The 16,502-nt window shown below is 40.7% G+C and overlaps 1 protein-coding gene across 3 annotated transcripts in view; it reads left to right on the top strand.

Annotated features, from left to right (window-relative positions):
- The first annotated feature begins 6,934 nt into the window (after nucleotides 1-6,934).
- The window catches only part of LOC110532095 (helicase ARIP4), a 71,359-nt gene continuing 61,791 nt past the window's right edge, over nucleotides 6,935-16,502 (top strand). For 2 of the 3 annotated variants that reach the window (XM_090184321.1, XM_090184320.1), the window contains exon 1: nucleotides 10,830-11,058. The gene's annotated coding sequence lies outside the window, so the exon portion shown is untranslated. Of the gene's footprint in view, nucleotides 7,018-10,829; nucleotides 11,059-16,502 lie in introns of those variants that run through there. The other variant, XM_036988009.2, reaches the window with a different exon arrangement.

Raw genomic sequence — 16,502 nt, 5'->3', positions numbered from 1 at the left:
ACCCTACAGAGCCCCAGGACAACAGCACAATTAGACCCAACCAAATTATGAGAAAACAAAAAGACTTGACACATTGGAAAGAATTAACAAAAAAACTGAGCAAACTAGAATGCTATTTGGCCCTAAACAGAGAGTACACAGCGGCAGAATACCTGACCACTGTGACTGACCCAAAATTAAGGAAAGCTTTGACTATGTACAGACTCAGTGAGCATAGCCTTGCTATTGAGAAAGGCCGCCGTAGGCAGACATGGCTCTCAAGAGAAGACAGGCTATGTGCTCACTGCCCACAAAATGAGGTGGAAACTGAGCTGCACTTCCTAACCTCCAGTCCAACGTATGACCATATTAGAGATACATACAGTGCCTTGCGAAAGTATTCGGCCCCCTTGAACTTTGCGACATTTTGCCACATTTCAGGCTTCAAACATAAAGATATAAAACTGTATTTTTTTGTGAAGAATCAACAACAACTGGGACACAATCATGAAGTGGAACGACATTTATTGGATATTTCAAACTTTTTTAACAAATCAAAAACTGAAAAATTGGGCGTGCAAAATTATTCAGCCCCTTTACTTTCAGTGCAGCAACTTCTCCAGAAGTTCAGTGAGGATCTCTGAATGATCCAATGTTGACCTAAATGACTAATGATGATAAATACAATCCACCTGTGTGTAATCAAGTCTCCGTATAAATGCACCTGCACTGTGATAGTCTCAGAGGTCCGTTAAAAGCGCAGAGAGCTTCATGAAGAACAAGGAACACACCAGGCAGGTTCGAGATACTGTTGTGAAGAAGTTTAAAGCCGGATTTGGATACAAAAATATTTCCCAAGCTTTAAACATCCCAAGGAGCACTGTGCAAGCGATAATATTGAAATGGAAGGAGTATCAGACCACTGCAAATCTACCAAGACCTGGCCGTCCCTCTAAACTTTCAGCTCATACAAGGAGAAGACTGATCAGAGATGCAACCAAGAGGCACATGATCACTCTGGATGAACTGCAGAGATCTACAGCTGAGGTGGGAGACTCTGTCCATAGGACAACAATCAGTCGTATATTGCACAAATCTGGCCTTTATGGAAGAGTGGCAAGAAGAAAGCCATTTCTTAAAGATATCCATAAAAAGTGTTGTTTAAAGTTTGCCACAAGCCACCTGGGAGACACACCAAACATGTGGAAGAAGGTGCTCTGGTCAGATGAAACCAAAATTGAACTTTTGGCAACAATGCAAAACGTTATGTTTGGCGTAAAAGCAACACAGCTGAACACACCATCCCCACTGTCAAACATGGTGGTGGCAGCATCATGGTTTTGGCCTGCTTTTCTTCAGCAGGGACAGGGAAGATGGTTAAAATTGATGGGAAGATGGATGGAGCCAAATACAGGACCATTCTGGAAGAAAACCTGATGGAGTCTGCAAAAGACCTGAGACTGGGACGGAGATTTGTCTTCCAACAAGACAATGATCCAAAACATAAAGCAAAATCTACAATGGAATGGTTCAAAAATAAACATATCCAGGTGTTAGAATGGCCAAGTCAAAGTCCAGACCTGAATCCAATCGAGAATCTGTGGAAAGAACTGAAAACTGCTGTTCACAAATGCTCTCCATCCAACCTCACTGAGCTCGAGCTGTTTTGCAAGGAGGAATGGGAAAAAATGTCAGTCTCTCGATGTGCAAAACTGATAGAGACATACCCCAAGCGACTTACAGCTGTAATCGCAGCAAAAGGTGGCGCTACAAAGTATTAACTTAAGGGGGCTGAATAATTTTGCACGCCCAATTTTTCAGTTTTTGATTTGTTAAAAAAGTTTGAAATATCCAATAAATGTCGTTCCACTTCATGATTGTGCCCCACTTGTTGTTGATTCTTCACAAAAAAATACAGTTTTATATCTTTATGTTTGAAGCCTGAAATGTGGAAAAAGGTCGCAAAATTCAAGGGGGCCAAATACTTTCGCAAGGCACTGTATTTCCCTCAGATTACACAGATCCACAAAGAATTTCAAAACAAATCCAATTTTGATACTCCCATATCTACTGGGGGAACTTCCACAGTGTGCCATCACAGCAGCAATATTTGTGACCTGTTGCCACAAGAAAAGGGCAACCCATATTTATGCTTATTTATTTTCCCTTGTGTTCTTTAACCATTTGTACTTCGTTACAACACTGTATATATATATGTATAATATGATATTTGTAATGTCTTTATTGTTTTGAAATGTCTGTATATGTAATGTTTACTGTTCATTTTTGTTTATTTCACTTTTGTATATTATCTACCTCACTTGCTTTGGCAATGTTAACACATGTTTCCCATGCCAATAAAGCCCCTTGAATTGAATTGACAGAGAGAGAGAGAAAGACACACAGAGAGACAGAGACAGAGAGACTGAGAGAGAGACAGAGAGACGTTGGCCTCGTAACTTTTCAGAGACTCGGTGGGCACTGTGTTGAAGGCTATTCGACATTTGATGACGTTTGTGGCATTTCAGAGTGTGTTCTGACTTCAAGGCACACTCTGAAACTACAAGGGTAGTGTGAGAAGAGAGGGAGGTGGGGTTTGGCAATGTCTGTTAGGTCAATGTCTGTTAGGTCAATGTCTGTTCGGTCAATGTCTGTTCGGTCAATGTCTGTTAGGTCAACTGAGGTGAAGACCAATATTACCATGTCCTCATTTCTGAAATCTGTCCAGATGATCAACAGCCGATGATCTGAGACAGAAAACAATGGCAAACGTGGTAATATGGCATCACGCAAACAACATATAAAACAGCCATGTGGTACTTAATATGTCATTTTCAGCCCTATAGGAACTCTGTAAAGGATTTTAAACAACTCACAGGATGATGTAAAACACGCCATCAGACTGTGGCTTTATACCCTGATGAAGGCAGAGTGTCTGTCGAAGCGTTGGTCATTAGGTTATTAAGTTATTGCATCTGAGCTCCTAGAGTGTGCGGCTCTCCTTTCATTTTTCAAGTGTTGCTTTATGTAAAACAGCATATGGCACCACGGATACATAAGCAGGGACTCATTTGGGGTCTACTTACAGAAGACAAGCACACGGAATTATCAAGGGTAAAATGCTCTGTTCGCTTCCTATAGGTTTATGATTTCCAGCTGTGCTCCAAAAGGGATTTGTTATAATGACCCAACTTAAAAGCAACGCGGTCTATGCTTAGATGAAAGCAGTGGAGGCTGCTGAAGGCAGGATGGCTCATCATAATGTCTGGAACGGAGCAATTGGAATGGCATGAAACACATGGAAACCAAACGTTTGAATATATTTGATACCATTCCACTGATTCCGCTCCAGCCATTACCACCAGCCCAGTCCTCCCTAATTAAGGTGCCACCAACCTCCTATGCATGAGAGCATGTTTGGTGCTCAGATTGCACTAGGAAAATGGCCATGGTGAGTTACTCCATCTAGTGGATGAATACCGTCATTGCACTAATAGCTGCAAACAGCATCATCAGTAATGTGATCAGCTGGTGTAGGACAAGGTTGGCCCACCCTCCTCCTGGAGCTCTACCCTCCTCCTGGAGCTCTACCCTCCTCCTGGAGCTCTACCCTCCTCCTGGAGCTCTACCCTCCTGCAGGATTTTGTTCTATTCCTAATCTAACACAACCGATCCTGCAATTAGTTGTATTCACGTAGGGATGGAGCAAAAGCCTGCACAACCAGTCGACATGTATCATACTTCTTTAGAAATACCACAATATAAGAACCATTATAATGAGTGTCTGTGATTTTGTTGCATTCTTGAACATAAGCTTATCACCTGAATGAATATGTAATAAGGAAAGGTGGCCCTGTTTAGGCCTACCAAAATAATACAATAATCCTGTAATGGCAGGAGGGTATGATGCCTCTCTTTCAGATCTGGGTGCAGTGAGACCACTGTCAGAATGGGCCCTGCTTTATCAAAACATGATAAGCCACAGAAAACTGACAGAGGCTTGAAATGGAAGAACGGACAGCATCTCTTCGAGGATAACCTAGACTGGGGTGGGCTGGGCTGGGGGTAATTTTAGGCCCTGGTGCTGCAATGCTGCTGACTCTACATTGCAGAGCTTGTATGCCTGACTGACTGCCAGCCAGGGCTCGTTGTGATTGATGTAGGGGGATCAGAGGAGCAGTGAGGGAAGGAGAACCGAAGGCTCCTCAGGAAATTGGAACAAGTTCCATAGCTCAGGGCCTTTAGCTCTCTGGTTACATATTTTGGTCTCAATCTGCCGCTACATTCACAACCCCTCAGATTCCTGTCGAGGGAGTGGGAGACAGACAGAGGGTTGACTGACTGCATTTGAGCTGATAGAAGAGTTATTGCAGATGATAGACAGATAATGTGCCATCATAACATAGAACAGAATATTGGGAAAGAATAAACAGAGGGGGAAAAGAGTCGATGTGAAAAGGCCATTTGCATTTGACGTGCACTGCCCACAGAAATGATTCACCCCCGTTGACTTTGTCCACATTTTGTTGTGTTACAGCCTGAATTTAACATTGATGAAATAACATCAAAGTGAAATTGTTTTAATTACATTTTTTACGAATTAATACAAATATGAAAAGCTGAAATTGTCACGCCTGCTCCCGCTCTCCGGCGCTCGATGGCGCCAGGCTGCCCTTCATTACGCACACCTGTCACCATCATTACGCGCAGCAGTGTTCATTGGACTCACCTGGACTCCTTCCCTTTGTTGATTGCCCCGTCTATAACTGTCTGCTCCTCCGTTTGTTCCCTGTGTCTGCATTAATGTTGTTATGTGTTCATGTCCAGACGCTGTCCTGTTCCATGTCCGTTGATAATTAAATGTTCCCTCCATGTACCTGCTTCTTGTCTCTAACAGCGTTGCTCCTCACAGAAATGTATTGAGTCAATAAGTATTCAACCCCTTTGTTATGGAAAGCCTAAATAAGTTCAGGAGTAAAAAGGTGCTTAACATATCACATAATAAGTTGCATGAACTCACTATTTGTGCAGTAATAGTGTTTAACATGAGTTTTGAATGAATACCTCATCACTGTACCCCAAACATACAATTATCTGTAAGGTCCCTTAGTCGAACAGTGAATTTCAAACGCAAATTCATCCACAAAGACCAAGGAGGTTTTCCAATGCCTTGCAAAGAGCATCTATTGGTAGATGGGTAAAAACATTTTTTTTTTAAAAGCAGACATTGAATATCCCTTTGGAGAATGGTGAACTTATTAATTACACTTTGGATGGTGTAGCAATACACCCAGTCACTACAAACATACAGGCGTCCTTCCGAACTCAGTTGCCGGAGAGGAAGGAAACCATTCAGGGATTTCACATTAGGCCAATGGTGACTTTAAAACAGTTACAGAGTTTAATGGCTGTGATAGGAGAAAACTGAGGATGGATCAACAACATTGTAGTTACTCCACAATACTAACCTAGTTGACAGAGTGAAAAGAAGGAAGCCTATACAGAATAAGGCACAAAAGTAATTCTGCAAAAAATGTGGCAAAACAATTCACTTTTTGTCCTCAATACAAAGTGTTATGTTTGGGGCAAGTCCAAAACAACATATTACTGAGTACCACTCTCCATATTATCAAGCATAGTGGTGGCTGCATCATGTTATGGGTATGCTTTGAATCGTTAAGGACTGGGGTGTTTTTTAAGATAAAAATAAATGGAATGGAGCTAAGCACAGGCAAAATCGTGTTCAGTCTGCTTTTCACCAGACACTAGGAGATTCATTTGCTTTTCAGCTAGACAATAACCTAAAACACAAGGCCAAATATACACTGGAGTTGCTTACCAAGACAACATTGAATGTTCCTGACTGGCTAACTTACAGTTTTGACTTAAATCGGCTTGAAAATCTATGGCAAGATTTGAAAATGGCTGTCTAGCAATGACCAACAACCAACTTGACAGAGGTTGAAGATTTTTTAAAGAATAATGGGCAAATATTGTTCAATTCAGGTGTGTTCTTAGAGACTTACTCAGAAAGACTCACAGCTGTAATCGCTGCCAAAGGTAATTCTAACATTAATTAACTCAGGGGTGTGAATACTTACATAAATGATATATTTCTGTATTTCATTTTCTATAAATTTGCTAACATTTCTAAAAACATGTTTTCACTTTGTGAATTTGTCAACAAATAAGAAAGTGGGGTATTGTGTGTAGACGGGTGAGAAAAATATAGCTAATCCATTTTTAATTCAGGCTGTAACACAAACAAATGTGGAATAAGGCACTGTATGCATTGATTTGATCCAGGTCTGAATGCTAGGAAAGGTACAGTTTGTAGAGTAGGCATATGGAGCTACAAAAGGCTCCACTCACATACTGTACCTCATCATGAGTCCCAGAGTCATGAAACTCATCATGACTCACCTTTTTCAATTATCTCACTTTCTTCAGTAGCTTCCACGCCCTTTACTAAACGTGTTCCGATTGAACTCCAAACACGTAACATTTTCGAAGCGCTGTTGCGGAGAAACAAAGCAATCGTTGCAAGTTAAGAAGAAGAAAGGATTACATTGATTTAATTTAGCTGTTGATTGGCTAATTAATGATTTTCACAGATCAATTCTGTCTGCTTGTTAGAGTGGAAATAAACACTGCTGCTACTTCACTCTCCAACCAGGTGCAGGAATTGAAGCGGGGATTTGGCAACTCGGGAGGGCAGTGGAAGTTGATTAAAAAAAACTTTCTTTAATGATATAACCCAGCTGTTCCAGTGTGGTGATGCTGATGGTTTCTATGGTTGTGGCTATTGAAATACAGCGAAATACAGCTATACATCTTAGTAAATTAGTAAACTTGGTCGCCTAAGAGATGTCGGCCTTCCGCACCTGTGGTGGAAAGTGACCGAGCTACAGCAGTTATTAGAACATTCCGAAAATCGGTCTTCTCACGAAAATTTCTGTTTGACCACTCTATGGAAAGATGACTCACAAACACGGAGGTGTTCATTGTTTTGCGGAGTGTCACGGGACTTGTCTGAAGGTAACCTATATAAATGAATAGAAATGGCAACAAAAATAAGGGGTTAAATGTGTCCCAAAAATATATATATTTTCGGAGCTTTTTTGTATCTTCTAGAAATAGAGTGCCACGGTATGAGTCATAATACCCATAAAACCTAGCAGTCAAACAAGGAAATGGTTCCAATCATTTTTCCACCATTTAATTTTTCTTCATAGGGGAATATAAACACTTAAAATAAGGACTTTGTTTTGTGTAGGCTTATCCTGGCGTAATGTTTTGAGAACCGTTTTTTAATACATTTGCAAAAATGTCTAAAAACCTGGTTCCACTTTGTCATTATGGGTTATTGTGTGTAGATTGCTGAGATTTTTTATTTTATTTAAACCATTTTAGAATAAGACTTAACATTAAAAAAATGTGGAAAAAGTCAAGATGTCTGAATACTTTCCGAAAGCACTGTATCAATATATCCGCCTGCATTCATCCCCTAAAAAATGAAATGCTAATTAGCTGCTAATGTAGCTATCATAAAGAACTACAAATGCCATGATGATCTGGACGAGATTACCAAATCGAGGCAAAGGTAAGAATCTCTGGATTATGTTTGCTAAATTGAGTCATTCATAAACTGCCAACATTTCTTCAAATTGAATTGAAAATTCTGTGAACTATCTTATGCAAGTTTTAAATTGACACAATACCTGTTCACAAAGGTGTCTGCTAGAGATGACATGCAGGAGCTAGCAGGGATTTGTAGTCTTGTATGAAGTCTACTTTGATGCTAATTAGCATTTTCAAATCTGAGATTAAGTAGAGGCAAATATATTGATAAAAGACCCCTTGTCCGAGAGAGATTTACATGGTTATCAAAAAGTCTCGCCAGGGTAAGCCTACACGAATAACAGTCCTTATATTAAGTGTTTCTAAAATTTTCTATGGGAAAAATGTAATAGTGGAAAAACAATTGGAACCATTTCCCTGTTTTACCGCTAGGTTTTATGGGTATTACTACACCTCCACTGTGGGGCTCTATAGTGGTTTTAGAATGAACATTGAAGGAGCTTTTTATACATTTCAAAATGGCCTCCTATGCATTCAGGGACCAGTCATAATGGGAATACAAAACATAATGTGATTGGTGACCAATTTTATTGAGACAGAGTGACCAAAAGATTGTGGTTACATACAGTTGAAGTCTGAAGTTTACATACACTTAGGTTGGAATCATTAAAACTCGTTTTTCAACCACTCCACAAATGACTTGTTAACAAACTATAGTTTTGGCAAGTCGGTTAGGACATCTACCTTGTGCATGACACAAGTAATTTTTTCCAACAATTGTTTACAGACAGACTATTTCACTTTAATTCACTGTATCACAACTCCAGTGGGTCAGAAGTTTACATACACTAAGTTGACTGTGCCTTTAAACAGCTTGGAAAATTCCAGATAATTATGTCATGGCTTTAGAAGCTTCTGATAGGCTAATTGACATAATTTGAATCAATTGGAGGTGTACCAGTGGATGTATTTCAAGGCCTACCTTCAAACTCAGTGCCTCTTTGCTTGACATCATGGGAAAATCAAAAGAAATCAGCCAAGACCTCAGAAAACAAATTGTAGACCTCCACAAGTCTGGTTCATCCTTGGGAGCAATTTGCAAACGCCTGAAGGTACCACGTTCATCTGTACAAATAATAGTATGCAAGTATAAACACCATGGGACCATGCAGCCGTCCTACCACTCAGGAAGGAGACGCGTTCTGTCTCCTAGAGATGAACATACTTTGGTGTGAAGTGCAAATCAATCCCAGAACAACAGCAAAGGACCTTGTGAAGCTGCTGGAGGAAACCGGTACAAAAGTATCTATATCCACAGTAAAACGAGTCCTATATCGACATAACCTGAAAGGCCACTCAGCAAGGAAGAAGCCACTGCTCCAAAACAGCCATAAAATGCCAGACTACGGTTTGCAACTGCACATGGAGACAAAGATTGTACTTTTTGGAGAAATGTCCTCTTGTCTGATGAAACAAAAATTGAACTGTTTGGCCATAATGACCATTGTTATGTTTGGAGGAAAAAGGGGGAGGCTTGCAAGCCGAAGAACACCATCCCAACCGTGAAGCACAGGGGTGGCAACATCATGTTGTGGGTGTGCTTTGCTGCAAGAGGGACTGGTGCACTACATAAAATAGATATCTTTATGAGAGAGGAAAATGATGTGGATATATTGAAGCAACATCTCAAGACATCCGTCAGGAAGTTAAATCTTGGCCGCAAATGGGTCTTCCAAATGGACAATGACCCCAAACATACTTCCAAAATTGTGGCAAAATGGCTTAAGGACAACAAAGTCAAGGTATTGGAGTGGCCATCACAAATCCCTGACCTCAATCCTATAGAAAATTTGTGGGCAGAACTGAAAAAGCATGTGCGAGCAAGGAGGCCTACAAACCTGACTCAGTTACACAGGCTCTGTCAGGAGGAATGGGACAAATTTACCCAACTTATTGTGGGAAGCTTGTGAAAGGCTACCCAATTTTTTTTTGACCCAAGTTAAACAATTTAAAGGCAATGCTACCAAATACTAATTGAGTGTATGTGAACTTTGACCCACTGGGAATGTGATGAAAGATATAAAAGCTGAAATAAATCACTCTACTATTATTCTGACATTTCACATTATTAAAATAAAGTGGTGATCCTAACTGAACTAAGACGGGGAATTTTTACTTGTCAGGAATTGTGAAAAACTGGAGTTTAAATGTATTTGGCTAAGGTGTCTGTAAACTTTTGACTTCAACTGTATTAGTGATCAATAGACTAGTATATAGTTAGAATATTAGTCACACAGTTGAAAAACTTGAGTTGTTTTTTTTTTGTTGCTCAAACTAAGATGGCCGTATGTATAATGTCACTCACAGAGAAAGAAGACAAACTGCAATGAACAAGAAGTGCATGAAGCGTTCGTGACGTTTGTGCCGTCCTTCTTTTACCAAACTTTGCATCTGGACTGTTTTCAAGTAAATTTGTTTCTGTGGAAATTGTTAAAGTTGTCCTAATGCATGAAGTTGTATGGTTGGTTTGACTTTGCAATCAATCAAATGTAAAAAGGGCTTTATAAATACATCAGCAGATGTCACAAAGTGCTGTACAGAAACTCAGTATAAAACCCCAAACAGCAAGCAAATGCATATGTAGAAGCATTGGTTTTTGTTTGGCATACATTTAAAAGTAAAAAATCTGATCCTCAGCGTCAGTCTTCTATCCTGGAATTGCCCTGAACTAAATCAAGGGGCGCTTCACATAATTGGCCAGTAGGGGGCGCCACAAGAACGAGACAATTTCTAAATTAGGCAGCAGACTTTTTTCGGATCATTACTCAGTAGACTACTAACCTGCTGGGTGAAATCTCTTGCAAATATAATGGCAAAAATATATATAATTCCCTCGATCAATTAACCTAGAATTAAATGTGTTACTGTTTAGGAAATGTAGGCTTGTCGGAATGAAGAGCATATCAGATTGGAAAAGCTTCCATTTCATAACTTGAAAACCCATAGTAATTGGACAACAATTTAAAATTGGTTCATTTTATGGCTTTGGCCATGCTTCTTGGCTGTTTGATATTTAGGCCGAATTAATCATATTGCTTCATTTAGATGGTATAGCAATTGGATATTACATTTTTGTTTAAAGTGCAGTTTAGCTCAACGTGTAGCAAAAGCAAAACCATACTTGAATCAACATAATAATAACCAGTTTGCACAATTAATGTATTATTTAACTTTATTCATATTAATGTGTTACGCAAACTCGACCCTGTGTCTCACTCAATTTGTTCCCCCCGTCGACGAATGTTTAAACATTTTGGCAGTGCGTTTCCGGAACTCTCGTATTGGTTTTTTTGTTGTTGTTTGTATTCCTGAAGGGGACCGATAGCATCGCTGTTCCTCAAGAAACTGATTAAAGAAATTTCAACCTGCATGTAACTGAACATTTATTGAAAATTGAATGTAAATTATTCAAGACATTTCACGCAGTGAATACGAAAGGTGAGCATACTTTTTTTCGGTTACATGCCTAATTTAATTGTGGGGACATTGGGTCGTGTTTTGGCTGTCTGTGTCAACTGGGCAATGAGAGCCTAGTGCACATCGCTGGTGTTCAGACTGCATTGCCATTGCGGTGAGCGCGTGTTATGAAACGCGTGGGTTTTCGTAACTACAGTCAGCGTGTTCCGGGGGGGGGGGGGTTAAAGCATTGGTAATGGAGGTTGGTTTATTGTTGCAATTCTACAACAGACAAAATAACAATTAACTTCCAATAGTGAGTTATAATAATTATGGCATACTAAAAGTGAGATCTGAAATTCAAAACTAGTTTAACCTGTGGGTTTGGCGGTGTTGTTTTGATGTGACACAAGAACGTATATAACTTATGTTATATTGTGTACATTTTGTTTAGGTAATTTAGTCTATCTGCCTCAACATCTTACCTCCAGTTTTTTTGTTGAATAACCATATTTTGCGAGAATAAGAATTGGGATTTAGTCCTACCAGAGATTCAACTATCTAAATGTGGTGTTAATGGGATTGAAAGGTGTGTTGTGCTGAGTGATTAGGCTCTTTGCCCTGCCCTGATCCCCCTGGTTTTAACAGTTATTTTGTTGAAAGGAATTTCAGTACATTTGCTTAATCTCCCTTTTTAGATCATGTATCTAATGAACTCTATCTACCAGTCCCAGATGTATTTGAAAGTAATTGAAATACCCTAAATAGTATTTGAACCCAAGTCTGTCCCAGGCACAACATTGCGTGTTCTGTGAAGAAGAAACCGTCTGTCTTTTTAATCCATCACACTTGTTCTTTCTCCTTTGCTCTTGTAATTTTTTTTGGGGGGGGGGATCCATTTGTGTTCAAGCTGCCACATCAGCTCCATGTCCATTGTCATGTTGACCAGCCATGATAATTTCTGCGGCAGTTGATTCCTTTACCTTTAATCAACCACCCCATTAGCTTTGTGGTTGCCGGAAGTGTCTTTTCTTACCCCACTGGGTGCATGTTGAAAAGTCTTAACCACACAAGAGAACGATGTGCTCAGAGTATGTCTATACCCTCTGGCTTTTCTCACCTCAGTTCAACACACGGATGTGATCTGTCGGGAACATTTTTAAAAGGCCCTCTCCTTTTAGAGCGTCCGAAGGGTGGCTGCTGCCGGCGCTCGCTCACTCACTCTGTTCCTGCTAACAAGCACAGCGGGAGACCGCGGGCGAGAGAGGGTGACATGACACCTAGCCCAACTGTCTCTCCTACGCACTCGCCTCACTCCCTGTCTGCCCGAAAAGAGGAGCAGCACTCCTCCTCCTGTTTATCTCAACCCTCCCCAAGCTTATAACTCTGTCCCTTCCTTGTCTCCTCTTAATCATGAGGTTTGTGCACTGTCCCCTCCCTCGTACACCCAACAGGCTAAGTCCCTGATACAGGTGTAAAGACACATGTAGAAATATACACTAAATGGCTCTAGAGCTGCACCATCTCTGCTCTTCTTGCTGAACCCCATCCACCCTAGCTCCATTATTTATGTCCAAATGGTCTGTACGTACTAGACCGAGTGGAGGGGCATCTTTCCGCCTGGGTAAAGGCTTCTCTGAAGAGTAAGTAGAGGTCAAAAAGAGAGCCCAGCAGAACAGATATAGGCATATCACTCACATGGCCTATATGAGATCCCAGCAGGCAGTCCATAGACTGGGATCACCATGATTCTTGTACTTGGAATGTTCTGGTTTATGTAATTGAGTAGCTGCCAGTAAGACTGGGATTTTATAACACTTACCTGTTTTGTGTGTATGTTCAAGGTCAAATTTGTCCATGTTTTCCATTTCCTGAAAATGTTCACTTTTGGAGAAAGGTTCTCTTTTGACCGCGATGCTTTGTTGATTGATTCATTTTCCAACAAATACATTTTTATAGTGACCATTTTTTTGTTTTAGTTTTTCAATCACTAGTCACTACTCAGGATATTGTTAAATGCATGTTTTAAGTCATTTGATTGGCTAACTGTTCTAAGATCCACGCCAGTTGACCGCCGAGTCCGTTGAAGAGCTCTTTTGGAGCGCTTTCTGAAACCAAATAAATAAGACCAAAAAGCCTGTTTCTTGATGGAACAGTCGGAAATATTTAGAGGCTAAGGTCATTGATATAATAGCCTGTCATTCTGGCACTTTTCAGGCTGTGGATTTCAATGTTTTTAGGTCCGTCTCTCTATCTCTGTAACTCCTCAACATTCACAACTTAAAAACAACTTAAGATATTTGTTTTTACTTCGTTGTGTGTGTGTGTGTGTGTTTGTGCGTTGAATAGAAGATGGGAAGGGGTTGTGCATGTGTGTATGCCCATCTCTTTTGGTACGTGTGGGTCGCTGGATATGGTGTCCGTCTGTCTGCTGAGTGTATATAAGCAGTCTGTTTGAATGGTAAGGGAAGGTAGGGTGTCTGTCCGAATCTAGGCGACAGCACCACTGTTGATGATGTACCAGTGAGCAGGGGATTGTTCAACAGAAACCCTGTTTGTCCCCACCAACCCACACAGGGATATGCGATCCCCCTCCCAGACCACTCCTTTTAGTTCTCCTTCCTTACCGAATCTGTCTGTTGTGTCCAAGGGACCCTTTGCTAAAACCCGGATTGGATGGTACTTCTTCTCTTCTTTTTTTCACATCCACTATAGTTTATTGGTGTAGAGAAGATAGTCATGTTGTACAACCTATTTAAAAAAATAATTACACAATAGAATTGTGTGGCCTTACATATCCCTGGAGTTTGGTGACGTGTGTCTGTTCCTCAGGTACGTGGGAGGGGATTAGGCTTCCTGTTTTAGAAAATCCTCTGTTGGCATTGGGTTTATCTCCTAAAAATACCTTGGGGACCCGGGGTCAGCATTGTTCACCGCAGCGGGTCACAAACGGAGAAGCTTTTAATAGAGTCATCAGGGAGCTATTTTCAATCTGCCCCCGTCTGCCTGCCTCGCCACTAGGCTGAATGTAAGCTAATGATCTATCTGGGTACTAGAACTGGCACGACAAACGGAACATTATTGACACCGATCGCAGGCGTTTTGCTGATATCGTTCATTACGATAAGTAGCCTATAATAGAGAAATGTGATGTTTGAAATGAAATGTTTGCTAACATGGGTGATTTGTTAATGGGACAATTGATGACCACAACCATCAAACTACTATTAGTAATAGTTTAAAAGATAAAACTGTGGTGCACATTAAAGACCTGCTCCGGTACTTTGGCAACTACCAAGTATTTTTTTTAAACATCTTGATTTGGGGCTGGATGTGTCAATATGTAGTTCATACCTGCATAATCTATGAACAGAATTACTGTCTTACCTTAATTAGCCACAACATTTGAAAGTGACTGTTTTTCTGGAAGCCCTGCGGAGCCTTTTCTCCCACGTGGGCCAGCCCCCTAGCATTTCGAGTTCTAGCGAATGAGCTTCAGCCCGTCGCCATTTTAGTGATCGCTAGCAAGGTGCACACAGCAGAGCGAGAGAGAGCGCAATGACGTGGTGCACATATCTGCACATGTGACGTGTTCCGCAATTTCCTGGGACCACTTTTGGCCCATGAGGGCTACTTTCAGACCTTCTGGCTAAAGAATATACAAAAGTACCAGATCATCTCTTTAACGTTATAAACACATGTGACTCGACACCTGGATGTGGTCTTATGTAACAACATTTTGAAATGGTGTTTTTTACATTATGAAAGTAGCGACTCGGAGCTACAAATTGGTATATCATACACTGCATTTGTAGAACAATGGGAAAGTAATCCTGCTTCGAAAGTTGATCAACTTGTAAACTCACTTTTGAGAAAATCACCTTTGAATGTTTTGCTATCTAGTGAAGAGCTCTTCTTTGTCTATGCCCATTCAGCATCGTTCACACCCTCACCCTAAGCTTTAGCCCCACCTATCTCGTTTCGCTCTCTCGAAGCACACACACTTGACGCTCTGTCCGATGATTGATTTGTTTACGTCTGGATAACATGAAAACAGCCTAACAAGCTCTGCTGGCAACAATTTCATTACGCTTGTTTGCAGACATTGACTGACACCGGCCATATTCAATGGGTGTTGTACACACGTCTCGTAACTTTAGCTAACGAGCCAGCCAACCAACGTTAACTAGTTAAACAATAAACAGTGCCAACAATGCCACAGTGCTGAGAGCAAACTAACCATGTTCAATGTTAGCTAGATAACATTAGGCTCTTATTAGAACAGCACACGACTCTGGGTAAAGAATGATAACGTCAGCTAGGGAGCCAGCCAGCTAAGGTTAGCTAGCTAGCGAACAGTACGCTAGCTTGAAATGAAACCACTTTCTGTCAAAATTTGTCTAGCGTTACATGTTTATTTTAAATGTATACATCATTGTGCATGGACACATCTTCAAGTCAGGAATGGCATGCCACGGTTTCTCTAAGTTTGAAGATGTAATCCAGAGACCGGTGTTTCCGCCATCTCTTTAGCGATCATACACTAATTCCAATGATATCAAACCGTGAGCCACACTTATGCAGCTCCACTACACTGTTTTTTTAAAAGCCGTGTTCGACAGGATTACCAACACAGACTGATGAGCTTCTATGGCAAACCAATCCAAACTCCTCTCTCGGCATGTCCAGCCCACTCATTATCTCAGCCAATCATGGCTAGTGGGAAGGTTGCTCACTTTCTGTGGCTTAACTAACAAGGCTCGTAATTTAACAATTGTATTCGTATTTACAGATGGCCTACGAGTTTGTTATTAAGGCACATGAAAGTTCACATGTTCAAGAAGGCATTTCTGCCCCAAAAAACAAATTTTGATATAAAAAAAAAAACCCACTTACGTTCAAACTGCTCCCCTGTGAAGTAGTAACTTGCGACATACGCCTAGTTTTCTGAATCGGGTCACATGTTCTATTGATCATTATCACATAAATTCAGACAGTTTATTGTTATGGATTTTTGTCCGTATCGGCCAGCTCTACTGGCTATTATGTGTATTTGGGGGCGGTTGTTAAAGAATCTATTTACGTTATGAACCACCAAAGCAAAACAATTGTTTTATGACAATGCTTTGTTTTTGTTTTCTCTCTGTAGGTAGTTTAGTCTTACCAAACATGCCTTTTTTGTTATACAAACAAATTGATCAGATTGATCAGCTTAAGTTGAGTAATTTTTTCAATGTTTACTTAGTGATGAAATGGCAGAGGTTACTGATACAAAGAGTTTGAGAGGTACAGCACATTGTAGACCGACTCTATCAAAGGGACAGACTCGCATCCATATTTAGCTATACATCAGAAGGGCTGCACTGCCCACTTCCCCCTATGTGTCCCTTTTGATGCATGCCCTTTAGGTGTTCATCAAAGTGCCTGACTGAGGCTCTGTGCCCTGGGAGACAGACAGGTCTCAGGACATCAGAGGGGGACTTCCC

Source organism: Oncorhynchus mykiss, chromosome 9 (genome assembly GCF_057628025.1).
Source record: "Oncorhynchus mykiss isolate SJ-2025 chromosome 9, ASM5762802v1, whole genome shotgun sequence".
Taxonomy (NCBI): Eukaryota; Metazoa; Chordata; class Actinopteri; order Salmoniformes; family Salmonidae; genus Oncorhynchus; species Oncorhynchus mykiss.
Note: the sequence above shows the minus strand (reverse complement) of the source record. Positions and strands in the feature narration are given on the sequence as shown.